The following is a 12,326-nucleotide window of genomic DNA, read 5'->3' as shown; positions in this document are numbered from 1 at the left end:
CTCCACCCCGGGTCCCCCAAGACCTAATCCCAACACAGGAGGGAGTTCCAGGCCCATTTTAGACAGACAGATGTGTTTCAGACAGACACACATACACGGGCGTGCGGGGAGGGTGAGGGGAGACGAGAGGGAGGGAGAGAGGGAGGGACGCGAGAAGGACATTTTCCTTCCGCGACCCATTCTCATTTCTCCGGGGATCCCGAAAAGAGAGCAATCCCTCACTTCCCTCCCTCTTTCCCAGCTCCCCGAGAGGCGCAGCTCGGGGATTGCAGGAGCACATACCCTAGAGTAAAGGATCTCCCGTAATCAATCCAACTGATGCTCAGTAGCTGCAGTCCTGCTCTCTGAAGCAGCAGTGAAGAACCAATGCTCTTTCTTCCCTAAATAGCTCAGCAGTTCAATCCTAAAGCTGAAGGGAAAAATAAATGTTGTTCGTGAAGCGGGGATGGGAAGCAGAGAAACAGAAAAGTAAAAGTTGCTCAGAAGCTGTCCTGAAAGGGAATTTGGCTTCTATGCAGCAGACTCACAATCCACTTCTGTGTGTTAAGAAGAGCTGGTTAAACAGAGAATGACAAATCAGAACATAAAGTGGTAAAAAGAAGAAATGATCTTGCATGCTTACATTCCTGTGAATATTGACCAAGCAGAGGTTTTCACCCAAAATATGAGAAAAGTGTTTCATTCCTTGGTCCACATCGGCAGGATTTAAGACATAGATGAGACAGAGCTAGGGAACTGTTTGACAAGACCCTAGTTGAACAAAACTGTTAGGGAAGATCCACATTGCTCCCTGCTCCCTGAGAAAGGAAATTCACTCCCTACTCTTAAGAGTAACACAGACCAGGACTGCAATCTGTTCAGACCAGTGCTGCAACATCGTGGGGCTGAGCACATCTGTCTCATTGAGGTTCTTTTAGAAATGAGTTTGGAGAAGCCTTCCACCATGGTGGGGGGAGAAGAGCGGCTACCTGAACGAGCTATCTCTCCACTGATGCGGCATACAGCTGCCCGCATCACCCCACTTGCACGGGCGCATCGTGTGCTCCCCGAAAACCGCAGAACTGTACCGCAGGTGGTGGCACCCTGCACCCCACCCGCCCCGTTCCCAGAGCTGCTTCTGACACCCCCACCGGGGGGAGCACGGAGGTGGCGGGGGGAGTTGGGGCTGACGCGTGTGTTTGGGGCTGGGGTTTGCTTTAGCCCTCTGTGCATGAGCTCTCGTGGAGAAGTGGATGGGGAGTGGACTCGTGCGAAGGGATCGCGGCGAAGAGCAGGCCCGGTGCCGGGTTCCCCTCCTTGCTCTCTGGATTTTCTTGAAGAAGCAGCATTTTCCGCCTTGCACCTTTAGGAGCAAAGTCTGCTGCAGACCCGAGGAAACAGATGCTCTCCCTGCTCTCCCCCTCCCTTCTCGGCCCCACCGCCCGCATCTCCGTGTGCCGGCGTTCCGGCAGCTTGTTTATAACTGTGCCTTAAAAGCACTAAGTGCCTTGGGGGAGGGAAAAAGAAAGAAAGAAAGAAAGAAAGAAAAAAAAAAACAAGAAAAAAAAAAAAAAAAAACGGAGCTCTCGGTGTCTTTTAAATGAAAGACACATGCAACGCTCTTGCAGTCTGCAATCCACTTTTATCCCAACAAACGTCCCTCTTTAAAGGCAGCTAGTAAACCCTAGGGGTGCCGAGGACAAGGAGCATCTCATGTGCCCGTAAAACCGTAAAACTCCAGCTCCCAGCAGCAGCAGCACAGCAGTGGGGCTTTTTGCAGTGAGACCGTAGAAGCGCGGATGCCCGCCCGGGGGACACACACGTCCCGAGAACTGCCTCGACGGCGGCGCCGCTCGCTCCCTCCCTACAGCCCGGAGAGGCCGTACACCGACGGCAGCTCTCCCCGCTGCGGAGGCAACCCCGGACTCGGAGCCACTGCCGTGTCTTCCGCGCAGCCCCCACCGTTGGACTGAGAGCAGAGCCCTCCCGCAGCGTCTTCACCCCGGGGACGGCTCCTCTCCCTCCTCGCTCCGTCTGCGCTCTCAGCGCCGTAGTTCACACCGAGGTGTCCGCACCACCGCCGCTCCGAGGGCTGAAGGCAGGGAGCTACGCGAAGTATAACCGCCCCCAGCACTCCTAGCGCAAACAAACAAATAAATAAACATACAAATAAGTAAATAAACAAACCACGGAGCTGCTTCTCAATGTGGTTAGCTCCAGGGCCCAAATTCTGTTCTCGTTTACCTCTGCACACCCCAGCTGACTTCAAAGGGAAAGGGGGATGCAGCCGAGGGGAGAACTGACTCCGCGCGTGGCATTCGTTCTCCTTAAAAGCTTGAGAGCAGAAAGCTGACTTCAGCAAACAAAAACCATTTTTAAAGAGTTTGGACGGGTCCTGGGGGAGAAGGCGGCAAAGAATTTTTTTTTTTTTTCATTTTTTAAATCTTGCGCTGAGGAGAGACAGCTTTGAAAAGCATCTTTCTTCAGGGAGCTCTCCCCTCCGGCAGGCAGCCCGGTTATTAAGGGCTGAGCGCAGATGTGCCGCTGTGTTTCCAGAGATGGAGTATCTCCTAAACCTTCTGTGAAAGGGTGTGAGGTGTGATGGAGAGACGTTTCGTGGCCAGAGGTGGTGTGAAGGAGCTCGCCCCCGCCGTGCTCGGGGCTCCTGGAGGCACTCCGTCCCCTGGGGTGAGCCGGGGGGGGGGGAGCGCACGGCGGGGGTGTTACCGCTCGGCACCCCGGGGCTCTCCGCGGGGAGCGCGGCTGCCGCCTCCTCCGCCCTCGCATTCCTCTGCCCTTCCTGAACTCAGCCCTTACAGACCCTAACGGAAGAATTAGAATCCCGCATAAATCGCACCGACTGCAGGCGTCTCGCTGCTGGAAAAAAAAAAAAAAAAAATAGAACGCGTTCGGGAAAGAAATGTGAGTGCGGGGACGGAATGGGACCCATCTCCCGCTCAGGACTCTCAGTCCCGGCTCCACGCTGGGGCCACCCCTGGAGCTGCTTGCCGCTCCCGGCCGGGACAGCGCTGCCACTCATTGCGGTCTCCTCCAGTTCTTCATTTGTTTAAATAAAGTAAAAAAGCAACGGCATCAACACGGGCGGAGGTTCCCTTTCCGAACGGCCCAGGAGCCTCCATCTCCACACCTCCCCTGCCCCCTCTCATTTCTAGCACCGTTATTTAGCCATGGGTCTCTGGGCATACAAAATATAAATTTTAGTTTTGAATTTATTTTTTCTCTTCCGCTCAGGACAGTTAAAACACGAAGTGTCTATGGGTGAATTGGAAGAAATCAACATTGCCTGAGAGTGGACTAAACGAATTCGGGGCTCCCATTCGCTTCCCTCCACACACACACCCTCCGATTATGCAGCAAAGTGGGAAGGAGAGGCTGTGAAGGTGCTTCATGGGAGCTACTCCGCGCGGGGCAGGAGAAAAGGAGAGAGATGATTTCGTTGAATGGGGCCGAAAATGCCAACAGCTGCAGGGGGAAGAGAGTCCGTGAAATAGGAAGGGAAGTGAAGACAGGTGCCCGGATGGTGCAATGTTTTCAGCAGCAGCCGCCCCTTTGCCAAGGCAAAATCACGCAGGGAGTCTTTTTTAATTTATTTATTTATTTTCATTTCTTTCCCCCTTTTTTTCGCAGTAGATTAGCTCGGGACAAAGTTAAAGCAAAATGCAGCAAGAAATGCGCGTCCCCCTGCCCATTGTTAGGTCTCAGCAGTGTCTGTCCCTCCCCACGGGGCCGAAAGAAGGCGCAAAAGGTCCCTCCAGGGCTTCTCCCGAACCTCCCGAGTATCCCCTGGGAGCTGCAGCAACCACAAGTCGCAGATTCACAACCTCGGCTGAGTCCGAATTGTCCAGACATCCTGTTTGTGTGAAGGAACCACGTGAAGTATAATTTATTACCGTGAGCAAAAAAGGAGCAATATATTTCAGTGCATACTGATACAAGCTGGGTTTGGAGAGGTTTCTTTTGTTGTTGTTGTTGTTTTTTAAAGTGAACATCGTCATTCCGATGTTTAAAAGCAAAGATTGTCCTTCGTACCTCGGCAGCCAAGCTGCAAAAAGGGCCACATCCAGGTCCCGCTTAACGAACTTTCTTTCTAAAGGGCACTTTTTGTTCACCTAAGAAAACAAAATTCCGTTCTAGTCCAGTAGGGCGGTTTTACAGTTGTTGGTTTTTTTTTGTTTTGTTTTTTTGGTTTTTGGTTTTTTTTTTTTTTTTTTTTTTTTTTTTTTTTTTTCCGCTCGGAGGGGAAGTGTTTCATTGACTTTGTTTGGAGGGACGTTACCCAAAGCCTGGAGCTTCACACATCACTCAGAGCAAAGGAGCAAATGGGTTCCTCGTTTGTCGGGCAATCCGATGCCGATGCTGCGTGAGCAGAGGGGGACCACTCATGCCCGGCACTGCGCGGGCCGCTCCTCGTTCCGCCGGGCCCGAGCCCGGAGCATTTCCCAGGTTCGAGGTTCAGAAGCTCCCAGGTATTGCCCACAACCCAGCCCAAACGCGGTGACAGCGGACCTTTCATAGTTCTTGCAGTTCGGTGCTTTGACAATCCTTCAGCTCTTCGGGGTGTTCCTTGTAACACACCTGCACAGACAAAAATGAAGATTTCAGGGGAAACGGACGTAACTGGTGCACGGGAAGCTTCCGCCGTCCCGCTCCCCGCGTTAACAAGGCGGGGTTGCTGTCGGAGCTGCACCGACTTCGACACTTCTTGCAATACGTAGTGGCTCTCCTTAAGCCATCTAACATTTCTTTCAACACAAAATGGAACGAGATAATGCTGTGTGTGTGGGTTTAATCTCAGCGCCATAGGAAATTTCAGCAGAGATGCTCTGTAAACGCAGGTCAATCTCTTATCTTGATCTAGTTCAAATTATAATGAAGCCTACTTACATATGCGCTATGAAAACAAATTCGACAGCAGTTTTATCTATGTGCGGCAGCCGTTACAGCTCTTTATCAAGGTTAGAAAGAATTTGAACTTTGGGCCGTGGGACTCACTGCAGCTTGGCACTAAACAGAAGGAAGTTGTTCCTAAAGTTGCTCCTCGGATCTGACTCTTGCTCAACACTTTCCGTAAGGGGAGCACTCTGCTTCTCACTTGGGGCCACAGAAAAGAGCCGCGGTGTCTCCCTGTCCTCAGCACGGACGGGGCCGGGGGAGGCGGCTGTCACACTGCTTTCGCAGGGCAGCGCTGCCGGTTGCAGCTCGTGCTGCAGCACTGGTAGTGCTCCCCGAGACCCAGATCCCGTCCCTCCCCCCTCCATCTCCAGCACACAGAGATACGCGCGGTGTGAAATGCAAACTGCGTCCTTCACACGGCTTAGGAGCAAAATTCATACGTGGAAAAGAAACGCAGCAGTACGTTAAAGCAGAAAATTCCTGCTTTTAGCATCCTCCTCCTCCTGGGAACTGATTTCCTATGTGATTTATTCCATTTGCTTGTTTGTTTGCTTCTCCCAAATGAGCTCAGTGTAATTTTTAAGTGTAGGAGACATCTAAGGAACGACAGATGACTTTTTTCTTTCTTTTTCTATTTTTTTTTTCGTCCTACAACTCCTCTCGGTCTCCCACAGCGCACTCGCTCAGCTCCGACAGCAGAGCACTGAGCACTGCTGCACCTTTGCAAACGAGCAAAGCAGAAGCAGAGCTCTCCCCTGAGAGCAGCGCGGTGTTCCCTGCTGGATCCCGGTTGGCAGCTTGATTAATACTGGGACAGTTCCGAAAATATACGGGCCAGATTGCCGCAGAAACCCCGAGGCTCCGACTGTACCGAGGGGCCTGGAGAGTGCGTTCCCTGTCATCCCAGATGAATTGATTTCTTTTAGGGCATGAAATATGGGTCGACATTCTGGTTTCCAAGCACGAAGCTGAAGGAAGGTGTGAGACAGAAGGGACAGGGGTTAAGAAATAGATCCCTGTTCACGTCAGAGGCACCAACAAACGGATGCATTGAGCTGCTTTGACAAGGACTGCTGGTTTTTAAGACTAGTTCGCTTGAAAGAACCGTTACTATTTTTTTTTTTTCTTCAATGCGATGTGTGCTAGATCCGATTAAAGAACGTGTAATTCAGCGATGCTAAAAGCCGCAGAGCAATTTTGTTCCCGTCTTTCAGCTCTGGGCTCTGTACAGTCTCAGCCTTATTTTGTCCTTCGCTGAGAGCAGCCTGTATCTTTGGGAACGTTCGTCTGCATTAAGGAGCATCTATCCCCGAGCCTTCAGCCCTCCTCCCTTCTCACCAGAAACGTCCAGATGAATACAAAAAAGGACTTAGTGGTTAACCGATATGCTGCTAATATTTCATCCACGGGCCTCCCCCTCCTCCCCTCTTATAACTCCAGCTCTTGGAAAAACAACATATTTTAAGCTTTCCACATAAATATTGGTATTGGCAAATAAGGTCGGCCCCCAGTCTATGCTTAGAGACAGTCTTCTTTTTGTTTCTACTCGGGCAATCAAAATTAATCCACTGTATTACAAATTGCTGCGGTGTATTTCACTTTTCCTGACAAAACCTGTACCTGGGATATATCACCGCCAGGGACCTTTTCCACGTCTGTGCGGTGCTCGTTTCCAGGGGGGTACCAAGGAGCAACGGGCGTAGGGGGGTGCTCATCAAGTGATGAGGCGGCGTGAGCGCCGTGCCTCACTTCTCCTGCTCGCAGAGCCTCGGCTACCTGCCAGGATGAAGCCCAGCACCTCGCAGCGCCCCGCAGGCAGCGCATCCTCCCGCTCCGGCATGGCCACTCGCCTCGGCGCTCGGCCCAAGCACTCAGCGGCCCCCGAGGTGCTACCTGCAGATAAGAGCGAACGAAAAGGACACGAGCATGCAGAGCTTGCTGAAAAAGCAGCTCTCCGCTATTGGCTTTTGTTCAAGCAAAAGTCGCGTCGAAATCAATGGGACCGAGCTCGCAACGGAGAATGAACCCGCTGCTAGTAAAATGGAAAAAGATTTATTGAAGGAAGTCAGTGCACAAACACAGATTCCTCTGTGCACTCTCGGGCTGGTGCTTAGCGCTTAGGCTTCGGGCGACTGACACTGCAAGATGCACTCGGTCGCATAAAGGTAATTGTCACAGGAGTTGCAAATTAAGAATAAGCGGTGGTAGAAAGAAAAAGTCACCAGCAAATACCGCTTAGCTTAGACTGCACGGTCTAAGTATTCGCATTTCCCATCGCCAGAAAAAAACCTCATGCTTTCTGTGGCAAGCCTTCTTTTCTCACATGAAGGAGATGGCTGTTCAAAGGAGAACAGCTGGAAAACTGAATTAAATCGTGCGGATTACAAAGTATTGGCCAAATCAGAGTCAAATTTACGGCTTACTTGGGTTCTTGCAATGAATAACCTCTCGAATCCCTTACACATGGTGATGGTGGCAGAAAACATGAGATTTTGAATGGACAGCACTCACTTAATGACAGGAATTTAGCAGGAAAGTAAAGATTACTATTATTATTATTTTAAAAGTTATGCTTTTCAGAGAATGTCTCACAAGAACAGCAAATTTGAGCTGACTTGAAATGGAAGAATTTATTCTTTATTAGAAATTTACTATGGAAATTTACTATAGAAATAGCTATAGCAATCTCTCCTGGTTTTGTACAGACACCTCCAGATAAGAAGGTCGGGAACATTACCCATGGCATGGCTAATTGGAAGTGCTTGTTTGTGTTCAAGTTTGAAGTAATGTCACAGATAAATAACTAATTAATAACAGTCAACCAACCCTTCTAACCTCTGATTTATTTGTCTAAGAGTAATTTACCAAATAAATGAATTAGGAATAAAGAAAATACAACCTTCAGCCATTAACAGACATTTCTGATCATATCTTGACTTTGTCAAATCATCATTGGTAGTAAACTATATAAATACTTTTGGCTGTATCTTTTATTAAGGAGATATAGCAACTGCATTTCAGCCAGAGGTTGTTTCATATCTACCTGGGTATTTGGGCTTCTTCGGTATTTGGATTATAAAAGAAACAAGCTACATAAATAGCAATGAATAAGTTACAAAACTAAGAAAAGCTTCCTACTCAAAACAAGTCTATCAGTCATTCAAGTGAAGGGAAGGAGAGGAACAAAGCCTAGCAGGTAGGTACATCCTAACCCACTGCATCATCAGCAATGTCATTAGAATAATGGATACAGTTTATCAGAGCTCAAGAACAATCAATTTGTCCATCTACTCTCCAAATAACAATATAGTTCATAAAGTCACTCATTCCAACTTCCAGTCTTCAGAAGGATGATCAGTCTGAGGCAATTACACAATATTTCTTCTAAAATCTTTTCCAAAAGATTTTCCCAGTCTTTGCCCACTGGCCATGATGGAACTTTATAAACCAATCAACTTTCAGCTCAGCTTGGCATCTTGAACATGGATTCAAGCTGTTGTCAGCACTTTTCTGCCCATCATCTAACTCGAGAACAAGTTCTTCTCTAGAGATAATAGAATCACAGAATCATAGAATTGCTTAGGTTGGAAAAGACCTTAAAGATCAAGTCCAATAGCAACCTGATCATACTACCTTAAAGCTAGTACCCACTAGCTACTTTAAACTATTTAGACTATATTGTTACATTGTTATATGAAGGCCATACTTGTGTTTCTTTTCTCTGCACATTTTTCTGCCTCTCTGTAAGAAGAAAGTGGTCCCCTGCTCCTTCTTAACCATGGATACACGCATGAACAGGTATCTCACTTTCACACATCTCATACAAGGTCTTAGAAGGAATACAGATAAAAACGTGGACCAAGATTTGCTTTCCCTAATATCTCATACAGCAATGAAATCAGGAGTGATAGTAATTTGTCTTCTTCCAACAGACTAACAGCCAAAGCTACAAAGCTCCTATGATGGGGTAATATTTTCTACAAATCCTAAAAAAAAAAAAAAAATGAAATTAGATTTTTTTTTTTTTTTACTTATGACTGTAAGAAGAAATAAACCAAAACAAGAGAGCTTGTTTTCTTTTTTCTTTTTCTTTTTCTTTTTCTTTTTCTTTTTCTTTTTCTTTTTCTTTTTCTTTTTCTTTTTCTTTTTCTTTTTCTTTTTCTTTTTCTTTTTCTTTTTCTTTTTCTTTTTCTTTTTCTTTTTCCTTTTCCTTTTTCTTTCTTTTTCTTTTTCTTTTTCTTTTTCTTTTTCTTTTTCTTTTTCTTTTTCTTTTTCTTTTTCTTTTTCTTTTTCTTTTTCTTTTTCTTTTTCTTTTTCTTTTTCTTTTTCTTTTTTTTTCCTTTTCCTTTTTCTTTTTCTTTTTCTTTTTCTTTTCCTTTTTCTTTTCCTTTTTCTTTTTCTTTTTCTTTTTCTTTTTCTTTTTCTTTTTCTTTTTCTTTTTCTTTTTTCTTTCTTTCTTTCTTTTTTTTTTTTTTAATTTATTTCTTCATCCTCTCCCTCTCCCCAGTTACTACTGTTAAGTACAAACAGCTTTGATCTCAGGCATGAAATCAGGCTACTGAGTCTCTTACATGACTTTTTGGAGCCATTCGGTAATAACTGCTTTTCAAGTGTGTTTTTCTCACCTCATAGAATAGCATATTAAGGTGTCACAGTGTCCCAGAATATAGCTCGGTTTTCATTAATGCTAACAGGATTAACTTCACTGTATATTAGAGAAAGGCTGTGCCTACAGAAAAATAAATTTCTGTAATCTTTTTGACACTAAAATAATAAGGATATTAATCTTTCTGTGAATATAATTGTGGTAGGAAGTCAAGTCACCATTTTGCACCATGTCAGGTGAGAATTGGATGGCACCTGTGGCCCCTGTGGCCCCTGTGGCATGTTTTTGGAATGATGCAAACATTCTATACGCAGACCCACATTTAATGAATGCATGATTGAATGCATAGATTATTAGCACTTAATAATTATGATTTACTAAGTCAAAATTTAACATCAACTCATCCTGCACTGAAGCAATGTCTATCCTATGAGTATACTGGTTCCCTGCTTTTTAAAGATCTCTTAAAACCAGAAATCAATTTGACCAATAGTCATTTGAGTAAGGACGGCTATTTTAGAAAAGTCTCTGAAGATGCCATCGAGGAAATCATCCTATTATCCATTGAGAAACATTTCATCATGCTGTTTTCTCATTCAAATGTGGGCCATCTCTGAGTGCCATTAACACCCCATTCTGATTCATACTATACGTTTTGCGAACACTTTTTTTTATGTTGCACCCTTCAATCACTTAAGTATTTAAAGAAGATATGCTCTTGGTCAGAACTCCTGTACAGAAGTAAATGTAAATCGTATAGGGAAACCCACTTCAGTGATCAGTACTGAGCTTACAAAAAGCTTTTCGATTTGATGTGGTGAATTATACCCATTAGAGATTAAACGATTAAACACACTTTGGTTCTCTCAGTTCTTGATTTAAATGAATTCTACATTTCCAAAGTTTGATCTTCATTAACTCAAGGATGATATTTTTCTAAAGTGCTTTTGACATAAAGTCCCTGCCTTTCATATAAAGGATCTATGGTAAAAGAGAAAAAAAGTTCAGAGGAGATTACACTAGTGAACTGTGAAGAGGTCTGGGGCATCACAAAGGCAGTAGCACATATAGAAGCATGCAGTTATAGGAATTTGTGGTCCACATTTTGCTGAGCGTTTACAGGAATTTGCACCCAGCTTCAGTTCCAGCCCTCTGCTCACACACACAGTGACACATCAAGAATACCTTCTGGTCCTAAATGGGAATTTCTAAATTGCTGTATTTCAACAGAGGGGAAAAAAGGGGAAAAAAATTGCAAAAAACAAAACAACTAAAAAAAAAAAAAAAGAGAGAGAGAGAGAGGGCGCAACAAGAACAAAACCCGAAGAAGACAAAAGGAAGGCATAAAACAGCTCTCTGTGCAGGATAGAGCTTGAAATAGTCATGTCAGAAATAAGCCACAAGATGTAGCATTCATGTTATGTCTGACCTTTCATTCTGTAAAGTGTGACTAAGAGCATCAGATATTCACTCAGATTTAGAGGTGCCTCACCTTAGTCCTGGGAACAATAAACGCTTTTCAGCTAGTTTAAACTGAAATTATTCCTCATGTGCATGAGCAATATCAGCAAATCTTGTGTCTACAATTTGTAATTTAGTAAATTGTACGTTATAAAGCTACTACTTTTTCTTTACAAAACAATAATTAAAGAACCAATAATAATAATAACAATAAATAACCAAAATAAAATGCCTTAAAATTTGTTGACAAAACAGCTTAGGTGTGGAGGGATTTCTCACTCAGAAAGCAAAAGAGATCAGATATGACGACTTGTACAAAGCAGATTTTTATTGTAGTATCTAACATTTATGAAATGTGAATGAAAAACTCCTTTATTTACAGTTGCAGTAATATGCAGTATATTATGCACAGACTAGATAAATAGATGGAACAATCCACAAGAATGTTGAACTATGAATTGTTTCATTTTGCATTTTGATCTCCAGTTAGCATGTGTTATAGCAGTCAATTTACTTACCACACTAGCACATAAAATGGCAAACATTTCAAAGTAATGAAGTCTTTCCTTCAAAACTGATATCCCACTGACCTTTCAGTATTAAAGTGATACTAAAAACAGCACACTGAAGAATTTTAAGATGGAGGGCAACAAAAGACTAGAAGGTATGACTAATGAGGAGCCACTGATTCATGATTTGTTCAGCTTAGAGGAGATTGAGAGGTGACCTGATTGTGAAGGGGAGTGCAAAGTGCTGATCTCTTGTCTCAGATGACCAGTGATAGGATGCAAGGAAATGGCTTAAATATGCATTATGGGAAGTTTAGATTGGATATCAAGAAAAACTTCATTAATGAAAATGAGGAAGTTACTACTGGAACAGGAAAGTTGTCAGGGCACCAAGACTGCCAGAGTTCAAGAAGCATTTGGACAATGCTCTCAGAAATAAGGTTTAATTCTTTTTATATTGCCTGATGTAGAATCAGGAGTTGGATTCAATGGTCTTGATGGGCCAGATCAAGATATTCTATGAGTCTATGACTCAAACTGATTTAAATGAGCAAGGTTATTGAAAGATATTAACTGCAAACTGGAGGTTCTCCACTGTATCAGCCATTACTGAATGTGAAAATCATAGAATCATAGAATCACTCAGATTGGAAAAGACTTCCAAGATCATCCAGTCAAGCCACTCACATATCACCAATATTTCCCACTAAACCATGTCCCTCAGTACAACACCTAAACTGACCAACAAGATCTCTGACTCCGTCATCTCCTGGGCAGCTGATTCCAGCACCTGACCACTCCTTAGGTGAAGGCATTTTTCCTAACATACAATCTGAATCTCCCCTGGCACAATGAAG

The sequence above is a fragment of the Phasianus colchicus genome, chromosome 1, assembly GCF_987193195.1.
Source record: "Phasianus colchicus chromosome 1, bPhaCol1.hap1.1, whole genome shotgun sequence".
Lineage (NCBI taxonomy): Eukaryota > Metazoa > Chordata > Aves > Galliformes > Phasianidae > Phasianus > Phasianus colchicus.
Note: the sequence above shows the minus strand (reverse complement) of the source record.